Raw genomic sequence first — 22,831 nt, forward strand, 5'->3', positions numbered from 1 at the left:
TTTAAAACCCATATTAAAAAACAGAAGAATTAAGTGAGTAAAAATCTTTAGTAAGATAGCTTCACTATTTGACCTTAGGAATGTGTTGTTATTTATTGAATTGCTATACTAAAGTGATTTTATATTTGCTCTGATATATTTTTATGTGTTATATATTTATATATATATTTTTATTTAAGCATAGGGTATATATCTTTAAATGGCTCCTTTGTTTAATTAATTGATTGTTCCATTAGAGCCATTGGTTAGAAATTAATTGTTTTAACTATTTAAACATGGATACTGCATTTTGAATATACGTCTGATGAAGCGTTTTTTTAGTACAGTGAAAGTGCTTACGTTCTTTTGGTCAAATAAATATTGTATTTTACACTAATTTAATCCTGTTGCCTTCCTGAAGATTTGCCTTGCTTTGGTTGTGTTCAAAATCTTAAATGAAAGTATGGACAACAACTACCAAATCTGTGGAAATGAATTTTTCAAATGAAATGGAAACTCCTAAGCTTGACCATTTTTTGCACTAAATGCTTCATAAAAATCTGCAGATCATTGGTTATTTTAATTTTGAGGCAGTGCTGCAGATAAATGCAACATGCCTGCACCATGTGACAGATCCTTTATATTAGAAACAAGCAATAGCATTTATTGCAGCCTTTTTTAATTGAACAAAACTTGTTTTTCTTTAAATTGACAACTGAGCAAAGGAGACTGAATCTTAATTCTGTGTGTGAGTTACTTCAATAACATGACTGAAATGTGTTCACACTTATTAGGGGTGTTAAAATGAGCAGAAGTGTTTCAGTCCTGCCACATTTAGTTTTATGTTAAACCCGTAGTGTTCTGGATTTACTTTGGCTTACAAGTTAAAAATAATGACAAAACAGTAGGCAGATGTGACTATTTACTAACCTAAATGGTGCTTAGCAAGTTATAATTCTGGAAAAAAATGAGCACTGTAGGTCTGTCAGCTCCTAATTTGCTGGTGCTTTACACTGGAAAGACAAGAACATTGACAATATTAATTAGCTACTCCAAACTGGACAATCCCAAGCATATGTACATTAATTATAGCATAAAGACAGTAAATAAAGAAATTGTCTAGCAATGAGAAGACAGTAGAACTTGCTAGGCCAGCATTAGGCCATTTGGACAAATTTGGCCCAACAGGGTGCCCCACTGTCAGTGGGGCCCTGCACTAGGCAATGAAAGGATCATTACACCTTACATTATCAGGAGATTTGCCTGAGAAACACTACAGCAAAGTGCAAGAATTTTCATATTAGTAGTCTTGCTCCCACAGTAGTTACAAATCCCCTTAGAGTGGATTACATTTCCCATCATGCATTGAACTAGTGATTAGTCCAATATTACTAGTAACTGCAGTTTCACGTCTCTTGTATGGTATGCAGTGATAGCTGCTCATTCTTCCATAGTTGTCAGTTGGTGTGACTCAGTTCTGAATAAAGTTTTCAACCAGAACTGTGTCAGATTAGCCATCTGGTTTTGAGTGCTGCTCCAGTTACTACCATGCAAAATAAGTCTAGACGTACGTTGAAGACTGTTAGAAAGGTAATGTGCTTTCTATTGCTTATCTTGCTGATGCATGGTTTATGAATGCTATCAAATGAATGCAATTAGTAAAAATAACTGTGGAATTGTTAGACTCACAGGGCATTAAAAGTAAGCATAACAAAAAAGAAATAAAAAATAGCAGATACAGTGATGTGAGGTCACTTCTGATCACTAAGACCTGTGACACGCAGAATGCTACCAATTCAACAATGTGGCAGAGAAAGGTTTACTGCAGTCACACACAAGAGAAAAATAATCCCAGAGAGCAGAAACAAGATGTGTGTGTGTATGTGTGTGTGTGAGTGTGTGTGTGTGTGAGTGTGTGTGTGTGTTGTGTGTGTGTGTGTGTGTGTGTGTGCATGCACACGTGCACATGCTTGTGTGCGCATGTGTGTGTGCATGTATGTGTGTGTGTGTGTGTGTGTGTGTGTGTGTGTGTGTGTGTGTGTGTGTGTATGTGTGTGTGTGCTGAGTAGTGGGAGGTAGAGGTGGACAAAAAGATAATTCACTTGACTGAAAGAGGAAAAAAAATAACATCACTAGTTTCATTCATATACTGGACTTGCAAACGTTCAATAGTGATCAGTGATCACCCCAGTAATCAAATGTACAATAAAATAAAATAAATTCACTACAAGAGTACCACAGTTTTAGAATCATATACAAAACAGGGAGACAGACAGAAACATAAAATTAGAAATGGTTGGATTGAACTGGGGAGGAGTTTTAGGGGGAAAGATGTCAAAGCAAGCTGAACAAACTGTGTTGATTTATCCGTTCTTTCTATAGCCACATGGATTTGATTAAGGCACTCTGGTTTCTTCTCACATGCCAAAAAATAACACTGAGCAACTTTAAATTATTTCTGCATGTAACCTTTATCGTTATGCTTGTGAGCTGGGATATGAATGGAAAAGATCATTAGTCCACTTACCTAGTTTAACAAATACTTTAATAAATAAAAATAAACTTTCAGAAATAGTTTTAAGTGGAGTGGTGTGTGAGCGATGCAGTCTCAAAGGAAAGGCCAGACATTATTACTATTATCATTGTTGAGCATTTAGATGAAGTTTAACTGTTTTAACTGAGTAAGGAAGTCCAATAATTCAGAGAAAGTGCAAGAAATGACTGTAAGCTTGTTAAGGAAGAAAGGCATAGCTTGAGATCAGAATGTATAGTGGAGGTTAGAAATTTTGGTTCCCTATTAGACAACTGAAGAAGCATTCTTTCGAATGCATATTGGTCAAACTGAAAAGACTGAAACGGCAAAATATCGAAGCGGCTTTTAAGTAAATTCTTTCCCTGGGAAAGAATTTGCTTGGCCGCTTCATTACTTTGCCATTTTCGGCAATGTAGTGCGGTTTCAGAGTTGGTATATTTAAGTAGGGGTGAAGCCCCCCACTTAATGTAAAGCTTTAAGTGTTTTATTTTATTTTTTTTGTTGGAACAGCGATCTCACTGTTCTGACAGTTCGAAATTGTAAGCTTTCGCTTACATAGGGTCGATTAATCACCGTTCGCTTTTTTAAGCGTTCGGTGATCTAATGTAGACCCAGAATTTCTCATGTTCTTTTAGCACCTTCAGTCTTCCCACTTCTATTACATGCAAGCCCACTGACTCATTTCTACATTACTTCCTGATATTCAAGGACAATGGACATGAAACATGTAAACTAGAGCCTGTGATGAATTCCAAAATTTTACCAGGTATTAAGCGAACGAGCCTGCTTCTTAGTAATAATGTCTGCTTAGTTTTGTCTGCAAAACCTCCCTAGGATGCTGGAGCATGTGTACAGCACTTAAATTTCTAAAGATATTTTATTTATTTAGTTTTAGTTTGTTAATCAGTGAAAAGCACTAATCCACCTACACCATTTTCAGGCTTAGCATAGTGGAAAACAATTCAAGAGACAATAAACTTTAATCAATATCAGTGCAACAGTGATTGTGTAAGAGCAAGCATACAAGGAGCTATAAGTTAGGATAATATGCAGCATAAATAATCACAATTTTAAGTAGTCATGATATAAAAATGTAGTCAGTAAAATAGTTAAGAAGAGTTATTGTACACATATCATTGTATAATATACCATTTCTATAGAGCAAATGATATACAAAGAACAAAGCATTAAAGCTGTGCACAACTGTTCAGTATGTCATGTGAAGGGGAGTAAGACATGATTCAGATGAGGGGGAAGAGGGGGAATAAAAAAAAATGTTCAGCTACCTCCTACCCTGCTGCAGGAGATCCATGCAAACTATAGAAGTTTGGGGACTCATACGCCTGGATGCACCCACCCAGTGAAACATCAGTCAGGCCATTTACAGAGTGGCTGAGCAAGTTAAGAATACCCTGAAAAAAGAAACAGAAGAGATGTTGATTCTGGGGGTAACCAGGAGTCCAGTTGTTTCCTTATCTTATGACAAAGTATAAGGTGATAAGGAAACATTTTATTGTTAGTACACATTAAAAGCAAACATTGATATACCTAACTGAAAAAGTCCTATGTTCAAGAAGCCAGGAAGTGAAGGGAATGATGAGGTGGTAGATAGTGAGTTAGCTGAGGGGCCCCACCAAAATGACCCAGATTGGGCCCACAATTGCTAAGGCTGGCCTTGGAACTTGCTGACTCTGAATTTACAAAATAAAGCACAGTTTACTTAACAACTTTGCACAGCTCACTGCAATTAGCCACTCAATACTTTTTTGTTCCCAGTGGTTCTTGGAATTGCAACAGCTAATGTCTATTCAGGTAACAGGCACTTACAACAGCTAGTTTAAGGGAAGCAATGTGCTGCAGATGACAGAACATGTAATCTTGACTTCCTTTCACGTATCATGCACACACATATGTAAATTTCAGCTGTGTTTATAACTGTGGCTAATCTGAGCAGAAGTCTGCAGAAAATAAATAAGACATTTTAGAATAAGCAGTTTTCCATCCTTTTGTACTCATATTTGCAGAATTTTATCTCGATTCTCGGCTGGAGCACCTTCTGTGGGGAGTCTGCATGTTCACCCCACGGTCGAGTGGTGTTTGAAAGACATGCGTATATGGGCGTACCTTCGTTGAAGGTTGGGCATTGAGCTGTCACCTCAGCACCATAAAAATCTACTGCCAATCATTAGCGGACAGGAGTTCCGCTGTGGTAACTCCTAACCGAAGCCGAAAGAAGAACATTTGCAGAATTTTATCACCTTGGCTTCATTTTCTCAAGCCACAGCATTATAGCTGTGTGGTCTGTTCATAGGTTCATAGGTTGGTACTAAGCTATCAGCCCTAGGGCCTATACAAGCCTAGCCATAACAATTCCCTGGCTATTTCTTCCCACATTATTTACTTTCCTGGACCCCTGTCTAGCAGGGCGACTGACGTGATCCCTGGGGTGAATTTCCTTTCTCCCATCCAAATGTCAAGGTTCCTCTTGAAGAGGTCCAAAGAGGCACTCTGCTTGACATCTATGGGCAATCTATTCCAGAGTCTGGGGAGTCTCTGGGTCAGGAACCTATCCCTCCGGCATGTTTTGTTTATTGTGATGACAAGGTTTAGATCCCTGGAACGTGTAGCTCTGAGGGATTGGGATTTCTTTAAGTGTAGCATGTCCAACAGCTCTGGGTTTGACATGGCCTTGTATGTTAAGCAGAGATCGCCTCTGAGTAGACGATATGCGACAGAGTATAGCTTGAGTTTTTTAAGGCGGTCAGCGTAGGGCATCTGCTTTAGGCCTGTGATTCTTTTAGTGAGGTATTTCTGAGGCTTTTCCAGTTGTTGCAGATGTCTTGAGAGGTACATACCAAATGGGGCGTTGTATTCTATAATGGGTCTAATGAGGGATGCTCAAGGTTGCGGTGAATAAAGATTTCTGGTAAATGTAGTAAAAAAATGTTGATGCGACTGATCTAGGATGCCTCTTTACTGATAAAAAAAAAAATTAATAACAAAACCAGTATACAAATGGTGGGATCAGTTTGAACCCTGTGTACTCTTTCCTTGTACATAGAGTAGCTATTCCTTCAGTTCATACCATTTAAATGAACCTCCTATTCTTCTTGTCCTAGTAAAATCTATTTTTTTTAAACAAGCTTAATATTTGTTGTTTATTAAATGAAAAAAAAAAATTGCATGTAATGCAAGTAGAAGGCAGAAACCTATACATGGAGAAAAAACATGATGCTGCTATTGTTAAAACATGCAGCATCACACATAACACATAAGGCATAAGTCCTTGGGGTACAGTTACTATCAGTTGTTGCACTTAGAGCGCTAAAGTTACTCCTTCTTTCATATCTAACTGCTTAGTACACACTGCAGCTCTTAAGATATTAACCCAATTTTAAATCTTACCTTTAAAATTTGCAACATCTACTCCAAGACCACCAATTATTGGAGAGCCCACATACTGCCTTTCAGTAGTCATCTTGGGATTAGTTCTTCTGTTTTGCTCCTGGTGAGAGAAGGAGCATAGGGACATTATTTCCTGGGGACTGCTGATCACAGGAAAGCCTAATCACTGCTTCATAGGTGCCAGCTTGGAATTTGCACTTATATTTTTCACCTGGTGAGAGAAAGAGCAGAGTGCACTGATTATTGCCTGTGTCTGATTGGGCATTGAGTGTTTGGGCTTACTGACTGGTCTGGTTGCTATTCAAGGCATATACTAGGAAAAGGCTACAACAGCCTTGTATCATCTGGAACAAGACTGCTGATCACCGAAACTCCAGTGGCCTGTTTTTCATCTTGGGATTGGAGTGCCTGTTTGTTTTTTTTTTTTTTTTTTTTTTTTGAGAGAAGAAGCAAAGGAGCAATGTATCACAGCAGAGTGAAGCTGTGGTGAGACCAACATTTGTAGTAGCCAGACAATAGCTGTTCATAGGAATCCCCTCTTTTCATCATTCTTAACAAAGCTAATTCTTACTTTTCAATAAGTACTGCTTGACTTGCTACTGTATAACCTAAAATATCTTTCTAAATACTTTGCCCAGAAATCATACTTACTAGTTTCCCTTCAGTGTTTGGCAGTGCCCTGTATAGAAGCAGATGCCTTGAGTTGACATTTTTCCTGTAAAAGCATCCTTGAAATTTCACCACTACCTAGCTGCATACAGGACAACTAGTTTGCAGTGACAAGCACTGCCCTCAGAGTTGCAAACTGGATACTCCTGACAGTAATTTATATTCTCATTTCAGCTGTCTAATCAATAAAAAAGGGTCTGTTGCCATGGACATGAACTTTTCTTGGTGGATATGGGCATTCTGAGACAATGCAGAAATTGCCTCATGTTTACTGACAACCAGTTCATTCTCAAACAAACTGATATGGTATGTGAGAGATGTATTTACACAATGTCACAGGAGGTAAATCTGTCATATAAAAGCACTCCTAATGTCAGTCAGGTTGTCAGTAGTACACACACTGCACCCATCACACACAGTTCAAAACAGATACATAGACCCACATATACTGAGGCACTTAAATGTAACCTTCTTAAACATCAAATATCTCTTAGACGAAGTACTCATAACAAATACCCTCAGCAGCCCTGAATGCACTCTTTCAAAACAATACCCACATCAACACATGCAGCCTCATCTCATTGAGCCTCTACTTCTAAGCCCATAAGGCAAGCCACTGCACAATCCAACATTTTGGTCATTGGAGACTCTATTGTGAGGCATACTGATGTCCCTCTCACCAGGCCGAGTAAGGAGAAAATCATAGTCAGTTGCTTATTGGGGCCAGGATCTGCCACATTTCACATGCACTCAAATCACTGGACCACAAGTACCAGTATGAATCAGTCATAGTCCATGTGGGTGTAAATGACCTGAGATGTACCTCCTTAGACTATATGAAGAGAAATATCATGGAGCTCTCAGAATATACATCCCAGGCTGGCATGAGGCTAGCAGTGAAAAGCATTTTACCTTCTCCAAGGATGATAGGTGACAGGTGCTGACTTTGTGGGAGCATGGGCAAAATTCTTGTCTAGGCTTATAAGGGCATCTGGACCAATTGCCTAGTATCATCCTATGAACCTATGAACCTATGATGTCACAATACGAACAGAAGATGACTGACTAATATTTGGCTTAGTTCTTGGTGTCATTCTAAGGGGTGCAATATTTGTCAGCATGGAAGGAGATAGCCAACAGACTACATTACTTTGCTAGGAATGATCTGCACCTCTCCCCTCTAGGCTTCGAATATTAGCTAAAACACTGTCATCCCCATAGTGCATTTTTAGACAATGCCAAACTGAAAGAACTTCCAACATAGTAAATAAAAAACATGAAAATCTAAAGGTGTTACAGCTCAATGCTAGGAGTCTAAACAAAAAAACTCCATTCCCTACAAGGTCTGCTCACTCTAGAGAATGCTGATGTATGTGCAGTCACTGAGACATGGTTTAGAGCTATGAAGAGCACACCAGCAGTGCAAAGCTATTGTGTGTTCCACACATTTAGATCAGCTACTACACAGACAGGGACTAAAGGTGGAGATGTCTCAGATGACATCAGAAATAAATATACCTCATGGTTGGTCAAACAGGACAATGCACTTGAGCTTCTCCATTTTTAAATCACCTTAAGAAAAATCCCATACCACTTTCCTGCAAGTTATAGGCCTCCCTGTATGACCCAGAACACTCATAACATTTATTTAAACTTAGTGGAAACACTCACCATCCAACACAATACCATTCATTGGCGACTTTAATTACCCCACTATTAACTGGGAATCATATACAACACCAAACGTACAGGCACAGAGATTCCTGGATTTTTTAAACATAAACTCCTTAGACTAGATTGTCAATACATCAACCAGGGGTGTAAACATACTGGATCTAGTATTCACTAATAATGGAGAAAGCTGCACACCCCCTAGAGTAATGTCTTTTCTGATAAGGTCAGACTGCAGAATGGTCTTGCTTGAAGTAAAAATAAAACCCAAAACCCCAGCTAACCCTGGAATATTCAGCAACTAGTCTAAGGCTAACTTCCTACTATTAAGTGATAACTTGGCAAAATGTTAAGCCTCCATAAACCATGAGAACACTGCTGCCCATGCAGAACTGTTCACAGAAACTCTATAGAAGCATGTTAATAGCTGCATAGAGGCAGCTGTACCCACCAGGAAGAAGTACATAATTAACTAAAAAAAAAGTCACCCTGGTGGAATCACAACATCAATAGGCTGTGCAAAAGAAGGAAGAAAGTCATGACAAATATTAGGAGGTGCAACACCCACAGGATAAAAACACTCACAAACTAAACAAACAACTCAGAGGACAAATGAAGTCTACCAAAGCCAAATATGTGGTAAATTTGGCCTCCCAGGCCAAGGACAACCACAAAATATTCTTTACTTGTGCCTGCATCCTCAAACACAATACACAATTGTTTGCGGAGCTCATTGTTAATGGAGCCACCTATACTGAGCCAGAAGATATATCAAACCTGCTCGCCAACAAATTAATCTCCAACTTTATCCTCCCAACCTTCTTAGGGAATACAGTCAAATATAACTCCCCCTGGTATCACTAGGTAACAGGTCCTTAATGCTCTCTCTAAGTACAAGAACACTGTATCAATGGGCTCAGACAATATCCCAGGATGTCTTCTAAATAGCATGAAATATGATCTATCAGTCCCTCTGGACTTACTATTTAATTGTAACCTCCAAATAGACTTCATGCCTCACAAATGGAGAACAACAGTCAGCCCTGTACACAAATGTGGGTCATCTACAGACCCATAAGTCTCACTAGTCTCATATGCAAGCTGTGACACCCCTGCACTGGCCAGGTAATCAAGGAGCCTCAATCCTCACCACTGGCAACAGTGAGGGACATACACAATGGGATGATAAGTACACACACACAGTGAAGTACAATTTCCCTTAAGAGTACACTGAGATCACAGTCAGTCTGGGGCTGATTTCTCCCTCTTTCTCCAGATCCCCAATAAGACTCCTCACTGGCACAACTATAGGGTTAAGATCTCAGCCGAGTGGCCAAGCTAAGACCTTCAGTACCCTCTCTGTCCAATCAGTGCTTTTTGTCCCTGCCCAAGTAGCTCACACACACACACACACACACACTTTGAGATTTGATTGATATACAAACACACACACACACACCTGGGAAAGACTGCCACAGGTGTAGTAGCTATGCCCCCTTCTGCCCAGCCTATAAGGTAGTACCAGCTGCCACCAGCCACCCTTACTTATCAGCTACTATAAGGCCCTTACAAAGGGTGTCCGATCCAACTGTGTAATGTTATTATTAATCCAAATGGTAGTCTGACCTAGCAAGGCTTTTAGGAGTGGCCTGTACAGTGTCACAAAATACATATGCAAGTACTCTAAGAGCTTAAATATGTCTCACAAATATCAGCCACAAAGATAGGTTTAAATATATTTAATAATAAATAATAAAAGAACAAGACAATACTTAATCAACACAGTTACTTCAGAGTTCAAAATCACAGGAAATATTCTAAAACAACATTGCAGGACAGTCTCAAATAAATACAGAAAACATCTAAACTAATCTTTACTGTATTCCTGTCTATATGTAAGAGAGAGATACTATGCCCTCAGTCTTACTTATAGACAACACGCAGGCAGAAGTGCTGAGTGGATGTTTCTAGGTCCAAGACAAGATACAAAATGCCCAGTCTCTCTCTGAGAGAGTTCTTAAATTAATAATAAACATTACTGCTGGGTTAGCTTGGGTGACATCACTCTTTATCAATTGACTTCAGTTCTCAGGGTAAACAGATACTAACAGAATTTTAACATCTCTGTGTGAGAAGTACATATCTCTCAGAAGTTTGCAGAACTTGGAAGTTCAAAAACAATAAAAATGCTTTTACATTTGAAACCTAGTAATTATTTCTGTTTCAAGAAAATGCAAAAACGTCTAGCTATAGACATTGTGTCTGCTGCTAAGCTGAAACTGAGAGATAACACAATCGTAAAATACTTTAATTTGAACTTATTTTCTTGAAGTTTTGCAATTTAAATCTGTATGTTCCAGATTCTACTATTAAAACATACAATTGCACAGGTATATAGTTTATATACATTTCTGTTCTTTTCCAGTAGGGTACATTGTGGGCACATCCTTGAAGCTCAGTACTTTACAAACCATGTCCAACACACATTTCTGCACCAGTAGACATAACATATAATTCTCTTACATTTGTAAGACAAGCATATGGATCATATTAATATTCACAAATGACGTATGATTGTTTACAAAATTCCAGATAGCTGGGCTGACAGTGTCACACAAGCCATGGAAAGAATTATCATGGAAATTTATTATCAATAATGACATAGGAAACCTCCAGACACTGGACCCAACCCACTTTGGTTTTGTCAAAGATAGGTCATGCCTACTCAACCTGGGAGGCTTTTTTGGGAAGGTCACCAAACAAATGGATGGGGGCAAAATGGTTCATACTGTCTACTTTGACCTAACCAAAACATTTGACACAATACCATACTCAAATATTGTTAACAAACTCAAGAGGTTAGGTATAAACCCTTATGTCACCTGGTGGACAGCCAGCTGGCTCATAGACAGGACCCAGGAAGTTAGAATTAGGGAGTCCACCTCTGCAAAGAGGCTAATCACAAGAGGAGTCCCTCAAGGATCGGTCTTTGGACCTCTGCTTTTTGGCATTTACTTCTCTGAAGTCAAGGCCAATGTCAACAGCCACTGGCTGACTAAATTTGCAGGTGATTGAAAATTAGGAGTAGTCATAGTATCTGCCACTGACCCAAATGTTCTCCAGGAAGGGCTGACATAGACAAATAAGTTGTGTCAGAGCCATAGGCTAAAACTAAATTGTAAGAAATGCATAACAGTATCCTTCAGGTAGTCATCCATTGCTGGTAACTATCATATTGACAACACACCCCTAAGAGTTGACTCAGTAGTCATGTACTTGGGTGCACACATAGACAGTAATCTAGCCTTTGACCATCATGTGTCTACAGTAGTGAGGAAATAATTTTATATTTTGCAATTTATAAACAAAGGTTCATATTCCCCAAAAATATAGCATAATTCTTAAGATTTATTTTGATAATCTTTGCACCATATTGTTACCCAATCTACATAGATATTTATTTTTAAATTGTGATTACCAGTAATGGTGGTGTAGTATGTTAAAGTAACAAACAAGCTATAACAAAATGAGAAAATGCTTCATTTTCAGATAACTCAAACAAGATGGGAGGAAGCTGAATTTGTTATTAGCCTTACCAATGGAGATATTTTGGAAGCTGCTATCTTCATATGAAATATAGGTTCATGGGTTCATTGTTAAGTACTAGGCTAGCTGCCCTTGTGGGCCATTTTAAGTCTAGCCAGTTTCCATTTTTGTGCTTGAAATAACCTATCCCATTTGGTTGTAGATTGGCCTTATGCAGTCCACGGTCAATAATTATATACCATCCCTAATGAGAATAAATGGGATCATACCATAGATAATTTGAGGGGACCAATGCATGGGATAAAGCATTTAGGAGATGCCTCTGTCCATTAGTAGTACAGTGGCAGTCCTGGGGTAAATTTTCTGTTTCCCATCCATATAATATGGATAGGGATGAATTTTGTTTTATGGGAATGGGGAGCAGGTTCCAGAGCAGCAGTATCATGTGTGGGATATACCTGTCCCTCCAAACCATTCTGCTGATGTTGCAGAACAGGTTTAGATCCCTGGACTGAGTATTTCTGATGCAATTTGACTTCCTGATGTGCAGTAAAACTAATAGTTCAAAGGTTCATAGGTGTGTACTGGACCAACAGCCCTGGAGCCTTTACAAGCTTAGCCCATAGAAGTGCCCTGGCATCATGCCACCCAACATTAGTTCCCGGTGCCTCTATCAAGTAGAGCCACTGGATTGATCTTCCCGGGGTAAAATTTCTATTTCCCATCCACTCATCAAGATTTCTGTTGAAGAGGGCCAATGAGGTAGTCTGCTTGACATTTATGGGAAGTCTATTAAAGAGGATGGGCAGTCTCTGATTTATGAACCTGTCCCTCCAGAATGTTCTGTTGATTGTGGTAATGAGGTTGAGGTCCCTAGAGCATGTGGTGTGGCGGGATTGGGATTTCTTTAGGTGTAACATTTCTAACAGGGCTGGGTCAGACATGGCTTTGTAAGTCAAGCAGAGATTGCCTCTTAATAGATGATATGAGATAGAGAAAAGCTGGAGTTTTTTGAGTCTGTCCTTGTAGGACATGTGTTTAAGGCCTAGGATCCTCTTCATGAGGTACTTTTGTGGCCTTTCCAGCTGTTGCTGGTGTTTAGTGAGGTACATGCCAAATGGGGCATTATACTCCACGATTGGTCTAATGAGGGAAGAGAAGAGAGAGATGATGACCTCTTTCTTCCTGGATGCAAAACCCTTGGTAATGAGATGTGCCACATAGAAGGACTTACTGATCACAGTGGCAATGTGGTGGTCAAAGGAGAGGTTGCTGTCAACCTGTTTCCCCAGATCTCTTATAACTCCTTCAGTGTTCAGTGGGCTACCATTGATGTGGTAATTAATGGGAACTTAGTTTTTCCCAAAGGGAATGACAACGCAATTTTTGGCATTAAGCTTAAGGCCATGGTTTCAACACCAGTCACTGGTCTCAATGAGGCCTTTCTGTAGGATGTCTACATCACTTGAGGAATTAATAATGAATCCCAGCTTGCAATTGTCTGCAAACCTGGTCAGCTAGAGGCCCTCCGTTTTTGCCTGGACTTCTGAGAAGTAGATGCCAAACAGGAGAGGACCCAGGACCAATCCCTGTGGGAATCCACTCATGACTGGTAAGCACTTTGACTTGGATTCTGCTACTTTCATACTGTGGGTTCTATCTGTGAGCCAATTTGCAACCCACCTAGTGATATAGGGGTCGATGTCTAGTTTGGTGAGTCTATCAATAATTCCTGAGTGTGAAATATTATCAAAGGCCTTGGCCAGATCAAGGTAGGCTGTATGGACTGCCTTGCCCTCATCCACAGCTCTGGTGACTGACTTAAAGAGGTAGCAGGCATGATCTACCCTTCACAAAACCAAATTGTGTGGGATCCAGAGTTTGGAGATTCCCTATATCTTTGTTAATTAGGTCCATGATGATGCACTCCATAGCCTTATATATCAAACTCATCAAGCTAATGGGGCAATAATTCCCAGGGTCTGTAGTCGCTCCCCCTTTATGGAGAGGGATGACTGTAGCAGTGCAGCATTCTGTAGGGACAAAGCCTGAGATGAGGCTGAGGTCACACAGGTGTGGTGCCAGTTCACTTTGTAGTTCACGCAGAACACAGCCAGGGGTATTGTCAGGTCCCATGGAAGCTGTATTCTTGGCCTTGGGCAATGCAGCCTTAACCTGGGCTGCAGTAATGCTGGGTGCCTGGCATTCTTTCGGTATTGTGATTGGTCCTTTAAAGGGGGTGAGAGGAGTAAAGTTGTCACTGAATCTATTGGCCAGTATGTTGTATATCTGTTGGCTCAGTATAGGAGGTACTATTGTGCAATAACTCAGAACAAATCTGGGTATTGCCGTGGAGATTCTTGATATAACTGTAGAAGGCTTTGTGGTTGTTTTTAGTGTCTGCCGCAGTTCTGCTTTCATAGCTAGCTTTAGAGGTTTTGATGAGGGATCTCAACTTTTTGTTGAGGGTAATAAGGGAGTTTTTCCAGTCCTGGGCCTTCACCTTTTTCTGCAACAGTTTCTTCTTTATGTTGCAGAGTTTGTTAATGTCAGGGGACCACGAGATTGGCTTCCTTTTTTTGGAGGAGAGTGTCTTGGTTCTGTTGGGTATGGATAGTTCCTTGCATTTATGTATGTGTTCATACAGTGCATTGGTGTATGATTCAGTGGTCATGAACCTATTTTACATTTGTGTGGGTGCCGAGAAGTTAGCCACCTCTGTTTTTAGGAGTCCAAAGTCAGCTTTGGAGAAGTTTTTCATGGTGGTTACCTTTGCTGGGAGTGTGGGAGAGATGTGGATTTCCATGGTAATTAGTTTGTGGTCGGAAATAACCAGGGAGGAATTGACTATTGGTGTAGAGAAATGGTTGCCCCATGTTAGTAATAACCAGGTCAACAATGTTGCTTCCTATAGTGGGGGTAAGAACGAGCTGATCTAGGGTATTGGAATTAATGAATTCCAGGAAGCATTGGGCAAGTGTATTGGTGCATGAGTAGTTTTCCCATTTGATGGAGGGGTAATTGAAGTCACCCAAATTGAGAGTATTGGGTTGGACCCTAATAGTTTCCAGGGTGCTTAGGAACATGGAGTGAGAGTCTTGGGACATGGTTGTGGACCTATAGCAGGCTACGACCTGAATCGCCATTATACCCACTGTTAGTTGTACCTGAAGTATCTCCGAATCATTATGCTAGGCTTCCAGTCTGGAGGTGTGCATATCCTTTATGAATATGGAGATGCTACCGCCTTTGGAGCTTCAGTCCATGTTCTGGGGCCAAAAGGTGTGGAATGTGTTATAGCCTGGTAGCACACGGGTGCTTTCTGCTGCTTTAAACTAGGTCTCCATTACAGCACAAATGTCAGTGTTCTCCATTTTGAGGAGTGCTTCAAGTGTGTGCATCTTGAGATTAGACTTTTAGCATTGAGCAGCATGACCCTCAGATTGCATTTATTTATAGCTGTTATGGTGGTAATTTGATCTTTGGAACACCGCCTAAAAAGGCACTATAGGGGTGGCAAGAGCCTTAGCCAGTATCTGGAAACCTAGGGGTGACAGATGCAGGCCATCTATCGCAAAGCATCGAGGTCTGTCAGTCATGTCATCTCAAGCAGACAGATACTGGCTCCCCTTAAATGATATCAGAAACTTAGCCAATTGTTGAAGTCAATAATTTTCTGCTTGTACAGCGGTATCATTCTGGGCAACAGTGGGATGCTGCTCAGGGCTAGGGTCATACCTGCCTCGGCCACATAATCCGAGAGCTCCTCCATGTCTCTTTTCATGTAGTTCAGGGAGGCGTGTCTCAGGTCATTCACACCCACATGGACAATGACAGAATCATACTTATACTTGTTGTGGAGTGACCTGAGTGTGTGTGTCATGTGTTGGATCCTGGCACCCAACAAACAGCTGACTGTTACCTTCTCCTTATTCAACCTAGTGAGTGGGACATCAGTGTGCCTCACTATTGAGTCACCTGTGATTAGTGTATTGGGCAATCTGTTTTGCCTTAGGGGCTTAGGTTGAGAGGCACACTGTGTAGGTGACCTATGTGTCTTGTGATTTGTGCTGTGTTGTGGTGGTCAAGTGTGTTTCTGATTTGGAGTTCTCAGCATCAGATAAGTAAATCAAGAATACATGAACTAAGGGAAAGCCTAACAACACTGAATGATGCTGATGTATAGTTCATTGACTTGAAATTATGGAGATGTTGAAAATTATTGGTACTGTATTTCACATTAAAAACAGTCATTTAATGTTCAGCATGAAAAACTGTTGTAAGACAATATAACCATTTAAGATATTTTGAATTATACATGGGCACGTCTCTCAAACTCCAAACGCAAGACTACGGGACAAACACACAAATAATGTGGGCAAAATCCACACATTTAGGGAAAACCTGTACATAGTGCTGCTATACATTGTGAAAGTGTATAGAATAACAGCTGTGGAAGTAGCAGGCATGTTCTGAAGGGTATGAATTCAGACACAGCAAAGGTTTTTCATTAATGACAACAATCCTCAAGTATATGCCAGATGACCACAAATATCAGGAGGAACAGCACATAGCTTTTTATGATTCATAAAAGAGACAGTCTGTGAAACTCATAACAGATGAGAATTATGTACATGGAAGATGTGGGATATATCATTAAACATGGATTGTGATGCAACAAAACGTACGTAAGTAGCAACAACTGAGTGTGAGCTATGCACTCATAATATATCATAAATGTGGGTAGAGATGGAAGATGTTTTTTTCCTCAAAGTGGGTCATTGCAGCACTGAAGTCCATGTGCCAGAATATCCATGCTGTAATGTTGATGTGAGACATTGCATATTTCATAGTACAAGGGTCATAAGAACACAATCAGTAATATTTGTCACATGTGCAGGAGAATTTAAATAAAACAGAGCATGTAACACACCTCAGTGGAAGCAAACCCAAAAATCTTACATGCCATGTGAGAGCATGTACTGACTCTGCTTGCTAAAGCCAAGAACACACCCTCAGTGGGCCCTGATAACATAGGTTCATCGGAGGTACTAGGCTAGCAGCCCTAGACCCTTTACAAGCCTAGCCATGTTAATCCCAAGAATCTCCATTTGTTCTTTTGGGGTAGTTTGCAGAACAAATTTATGAACAGAGTGGGTCTGTGATCAGCATTGGCTACCCCTATCCATAAGGAACATGGGTGCCAGCCCAGGGGTGAATTTGCGGTCTCCCATCCAATTATGTAGGGTGCATTTGAATAGGGTCAGTGAGGAGCTCTACTTTACTTGAATAGGAAGTCTATTCCAGAGAAGCAGCAGTCTCTTGGAGAAGTATCTGTCACTCCAGCATTTTCTGTTAATGTCACAAGCTAGGTTGAGATCCTTAGAGCGAGTAACTCTTGTGCCATTTGACTTGCAGATGTGCAGCATTTCCATTAGGCCAGGGTTGGAGATTGTCCTATAGGCCAGGCACAAGTCACCTCTCAGCAACCTATAGGATGCAGAGTAAAGTGACAGGGCTTTCAGTTTGTCCATGTAGGTCATGGTTTAGAGTCCCTGTATTTTCTTAGTGAGAAACATCTGAGGTCTCTCCAGCTGCTGCAGCTGTCTGGTGAGGTACATGCAAAAGGGTGCATTATACTATATTAGTAGTCTGATGAAGGTTGAGTACAGTGGAGTTATAATATCCCTTGACCTGGATGCTATTCCCTTGCTTATGAGGTGCGCTATGAAGAAGGCTTTCCTTACCACTGTGGAAACTCTGTGGTCAAAGTTTAGATTGCCATCAACCTGTGTTCCCAAGTCTTGCACCACTGGGTTGGAACTCAGGGGGTGTTGTCAATATTAGAATTTGTAGGGAATTCTGTTTTGCTAAAGGGAATAATAATGCATTTTTTTTGCATTTAGTTTTAGACCATGTCATTGCCACCAATCATTTGTTTGTGTTAGCCCTTCTTGTAATATGTTGACATTATTGAGGGATTCAGTGATTGATAAAAGTGTTTAGAGTGTTTAGAGTTTGTACATGTTCTGATGAAGCCCTATTTGTCATTATTTTTATTTTTAATCCCTACCAGGTTTAATAAGCATGGTCTATCCTTAACAAAACCAAACTGTGTTGGGTCCAACATTTGGAGGTCGCTTATGTCCTTGTTGATAAGGTCTATAATAATTCTTTCCATAGTGTGTGGTAAGACTTATGAGTCTGCAGTTCCTAGGGTCAGTTGATGCCCCCCCCCCCCTTTGAGTAGTGGGATTACTGTTGCAGTTCTCCATTCTGCAGGAACATACTCAGTTTTCAAGCTATGATTAAAGAGAATGCCAAGTAGGTCCACTACGTCTTGTTTTATATTGTTTAGGAAACAACCTGAGATATTATCTGGTCCCACTGAGGCCATGTTTTTGGCCTTGAAGAGTACACAGATGACCTACTCTCTAGAGATAATAGGCAGAGGGCTGGTGTCAGTTATGCTTTGGGACATGGTAGGAGGGGATGGGTGGCCATGGAATTGTTATGGCTAGGCTTGTATAGGCTCTAGGATTGATAGCCTAGTACCAACCTATGAACCTATGAACCTATTGTGAAGTTTGTGCTGAATCTGTTACCTAGCAGGTTGGCATTATCTTCTGGTGTAGTTTGAGTGATCCCATCTACAACCAGTTCAGCATATAGATGGGCATTCCCTTTTAGACTTTGGATTAATTAAAGAATGCCTTATGATTATCCTTGGCTAGGGATGCGATTTTAGTTTTGTAATTAGCTTTAGAAGACTTTACAAGATTTCTGATTTTCTTGTTTAGGCTTAGGAGGGAATTCTTCCTGTGCAGAGTGATATCCCTCTTGCTTTTGGACAACAGTTTCTTCCACTTGTTATATAATCTGTTTATACTTGAAGTCCACAACAGTGGTTTGTTTTTATGGGAAGACCTGGTTTTGTTCTGGTCAGGTACAGAAGAGTTTATGCAGTCACTTAAGTCTTTGTACAGGACATCTGGATACACATCTGCAAAGTGATCATTGATGTCTGCGATTGTGGGTGGTATGAAGCTTTTTATACCATCACTTAGTCGGCTGTAGTTAGTTTTGGTAAAGTTTTTTATAATTTTTGTTCCTGTGAGGGTGTCAGCTCCAGTAGTTATTTCAAATGAGACTAATTTGTGGTCTGATCTAACCAGGGAGGGCATCACGCATGGGGTAGTACAGTGACATCCCATTTTGGTGAGTACTATGTCCTAAATATTAGAGCAGGCCTATATCACTTAATTGAAAATCCAAATGATCAAACCACTATTTATCAAACCCTTTACACTGAAACCTCAAACCATCGAACAAACCTTTAATCAAAATATTTCCCAGGACAAAATAACACTCGGCCAATCTAGTGACCGTCAAAAAAATAATAAAATTTACCCCTCCAATGTGAGGGACAGCCCACACCCCCCCAACTACCTATACCAACTCCGAGATCACACTACAATGCAGAAAAGGGCAAATTCCCGATGGTGGCCAACCACTGTATTGTCCTGGGAAAAATTTCTATTAAAAGTCTTTTCGATGGTTTGAGGTTTTGATGTAAAGGGTTTGTTGAACAGTGATTTCATTGTTTGAGTTTTCAATTAAGTGATATAGACCCCATTAGAGCCCCTAGTGTGGGTGCAGACTATCTATTCCAGAGCATTTGTGCTAACAAAGCCCAGGAACCTTTGGGCAAGCATGTTTTTGCTTGTGTATGCCCCCCACTCTATGGAAGGATAGTTGAAATCTCCCATGACTATGGTGTTGGGCTGTATGGTGAGGGATTCCAGTAAATTGAGGTAGGTGGTGTGCTTATCCTGGCCCATGGTGGGGGATCCATAGCTAGCAATGATGTGGTATGGTACTTTCCCAATAGTTAATTGGCCTTTTAATGGTTCAAGAGAGTCATGCTGTTTGCCCAGTCTCGAAGTGTATTTGGTTTTAATAAAGATGGATACACCTCCACCCTTGGTTCTTTCACACTCATTTTGGGGTCTGAACTTGTGGAAGGCATTGCAGCCTTGCATAGCTGGGGTGCTGGTAGTGGCCTTGAAGCATGTCTTGGTTACTGTACAGATGTCTGCATCCTCCAAGGTAAGGAGTGCTTCCAGGGAGTGCATTTTCTTGTTTAAACTCCTAGCATTAAGCAGCATGACCCTGAGTTTGTATTGATTAGATTTTGTTATATTGGAAAATCGGTTGTTTTGACATTACTTAAAAAGGTACTAAGAGGGAGGAAAGGGCCTTTGCCAGTATCCAAATGTGTAGGGGAGCAGGTGCAGACCATCTTCAACAAAGCAGCAAGGTCTGTCTACCATATACTTCCAGGCTGACAGACACCAGATCCCCCTGGATTGACACCAGAAGCTGAGAAAATTGTTGAAGTCAATCATTTTTTCTATATATTATGGCATCATCCTGGCTGAGACTAGGATATTGCTTAGGGCTAGGGACATACCTATCTGGGACACACAGTCAGAGAGTTCCATCATGCCTCTCTTCATATAGTCCAGAGAGGTACATCTCAAGTCATTCACTCCAATGTGGACTATGACAGAGTCATAACAGTACTTATTGTTGAATGACTTTAGTGCATGCATGATTTGTCGTATCCTGGCACCTTACAGGTAGCTGACCGTTACCTTCTCCTTATCCATTCTGGTGAGGGGGACATCTATGTGTCTCAATATAGAGTCACCTATGACCAAGTCATTTGATGTGGTTTGCCTTAGGGGCTTATTTGTTCAGACAAGTGTGTGTGTGTGTGTGTGTGTGTGTGTGTGTGTGTGTGTGTGTGTGTGTGTGTGTGTGTGTGTGTGTGTGTTTGTGTTGATATGTGTAGTGGTTTCTTTTTGTTTGGTGGTGAGTGTGGGTGATGTGCATTTGGGAGGTCTCTGTTCTATTGGTAGGCTTTTAGTGAGTACCTCTGGGTATGTGGGTTTGTGTGTTGTAACCTTATGTTGTGTGAGAGATGAGATTTGCATGAAAGGTGAAGCATGTGTGCTGACAACCTCATTGACTTCTAGTTTGTTTTTACATGAGAGAATTGACTCCAATTCCACAGTGTATTTACATCTCTCACATAGGGTGTTAGTTTGCTTTAGGAGTAAATGGTTGTCAATATACATGAAGCAATTGCTACATTTCTTCAAGATGCCCATATCAATCAAGCTGGCAGGAGAAATGAGGGGGGACCTGTCCCTTCACTGTGGCAAGATTTTTCTGAATGTGGTATATGGAAAGGAAGTGGGTTAGCTGAACTTAGTTACAAACAGCAAAAATGAAGCAGTAATTCAATTAAATACAGTTAACAAAGTGCAGTTCTGGCTTAAAATATACTTATTTTTTAGTTTTTTCCAGGGGATGCCTTGGATTTCAGTGCAGATGCACTTCAGACCTCTGGCTAAAGTTGCCTAATGTTGAGCATAACATCTCATTATGCCTCCTGAACAGTTTAAAATATGATGCATTAGGACCTCTGGGGTCATTATTTAACGATAGTTTTAAAGCAGGCTTTGTGACAATAATGGTCATCCCTCTTCATAAAGGAGGACATTCAATAGATCCTGGAATCTATAAATTCATTAGTCTGACTGGTCTTATTTGCAAAACTATGGAAAGAATTATCATGGAAATTATCCTCAAGGACAGAGGAAACCTCCTTACACTGGATCCATCCCAGTCTGGCTTTGTCAAAGGAATGTCATGCTTACTGAATCTGGCAGACTTCATTGAAAAGGTCATTAAGGCAATGGATGAAGGGAAAATGGTGTATACACCCTACCTGGGTCTGGCAAAAGGATTTGATACAATATTCCACTTGAGCATTGTCAACAACATAGCTGGCCTTAGGCATAGGCCAACTAGGTGGCCACCTAGGACGCCGCTGTAGCAGGGGCACTTTTTCAGTATTTATTTGTTTATTTTAAAGAAATAGTTTCTTTAAAATGTGTTCAATGAATACAGAAAAAACTGAAGAGTAAGACAAGCTGTGATAAAAATGAAGAAAAAAGTAATTGGGATGGTGTAGATAGGCTAGGATGGGAGCACTGGGTGGTGTGTGTGTGTGTGTGTGTGTGTGTGTGGGGGGGGCACTGTAGAGTCCTTTTGCCAAGAGCACCAGCTGACCAAAGGCCAGCCCTGATCAACAATCTTATAGAACTAGGGGTAAACCTCTTTATAACATACTGTATAGCTAGCTTGCTCACTAATAGGACAAAGGTGGTTAGAATCGGTGAGGTGAACTCCACAAAGAGGCTGGTCACCAGTGCAGTCACCCAGGGCTTTGTGCTAGACATCTTTGGAATGTACTTCTTGGATGTCAAAGGCCTCTGGATAACCAAGTTTGCAGATGATTGAAAACTGAGAGCAGTCATTGAATCTCCCCAAGATGACAGCACCCTTCAGGAAGGTCTAACACAAACAAATGCTTAGTGCTAAAGCCATGGCTTAAAACTCCATATCAAGAAATGGATAGTAGTACCTTTTAGGAAGTTTGCCATCCCAGGTAACTATGTCATCAATAAAATCAGGTATGCATAAAGCCAAGTCACATAGCATGATAAGGAGCCTTACCTTGAGCCTACTGCACAAGTTCATGGCCATGTTGAAGTATGCAAGGACACTATTTGTGTATAAGATGCCTAGTATATACCTATGGACCTATGAACCTAACAGTTGAATCACTAGTCAGGGATCTGGGAACTCATGTAGATAGTAATGTAGCCTTCAACCAAAATGTGCCCAAGGTATTAAGAAAATCCTTCTATGTTGGTCAACTTATAAGCAAGAGCTTGGCATTGAGGACCAGAGAGGTCATCATACCACTGTGCATGGCCCTCATCAGACTAATCATAGAGTAAAAATAAGAAAACAGAGAGGAAAAATAGAAAAGAGGATTAGTAATGGAGAAGTTAAAGAAACAGAAACTGCGGTTATGGATTACCTGCAAAGTGAAGGATTTAGTGTAGAAAATTTAACTCAGATAACAACACAACAGGATAGAGAGATAGA

The sequence above is a fragment of the Protopterus annectens genome, chromosome 4.part0 (genome assembly GCF_019279795.1).
Source record: "Protopterus annectens isolate FY-2018-M chromosome 4.part0, PAN1.0, whole genome shotgun sequence".
In the NCBI taxonomy this organism is placed as follows: Eukaryota; Metazoa; Chordata; order Ceratodontiformes; family Protopteridae; genus Protopterus; species Protopterus annectens.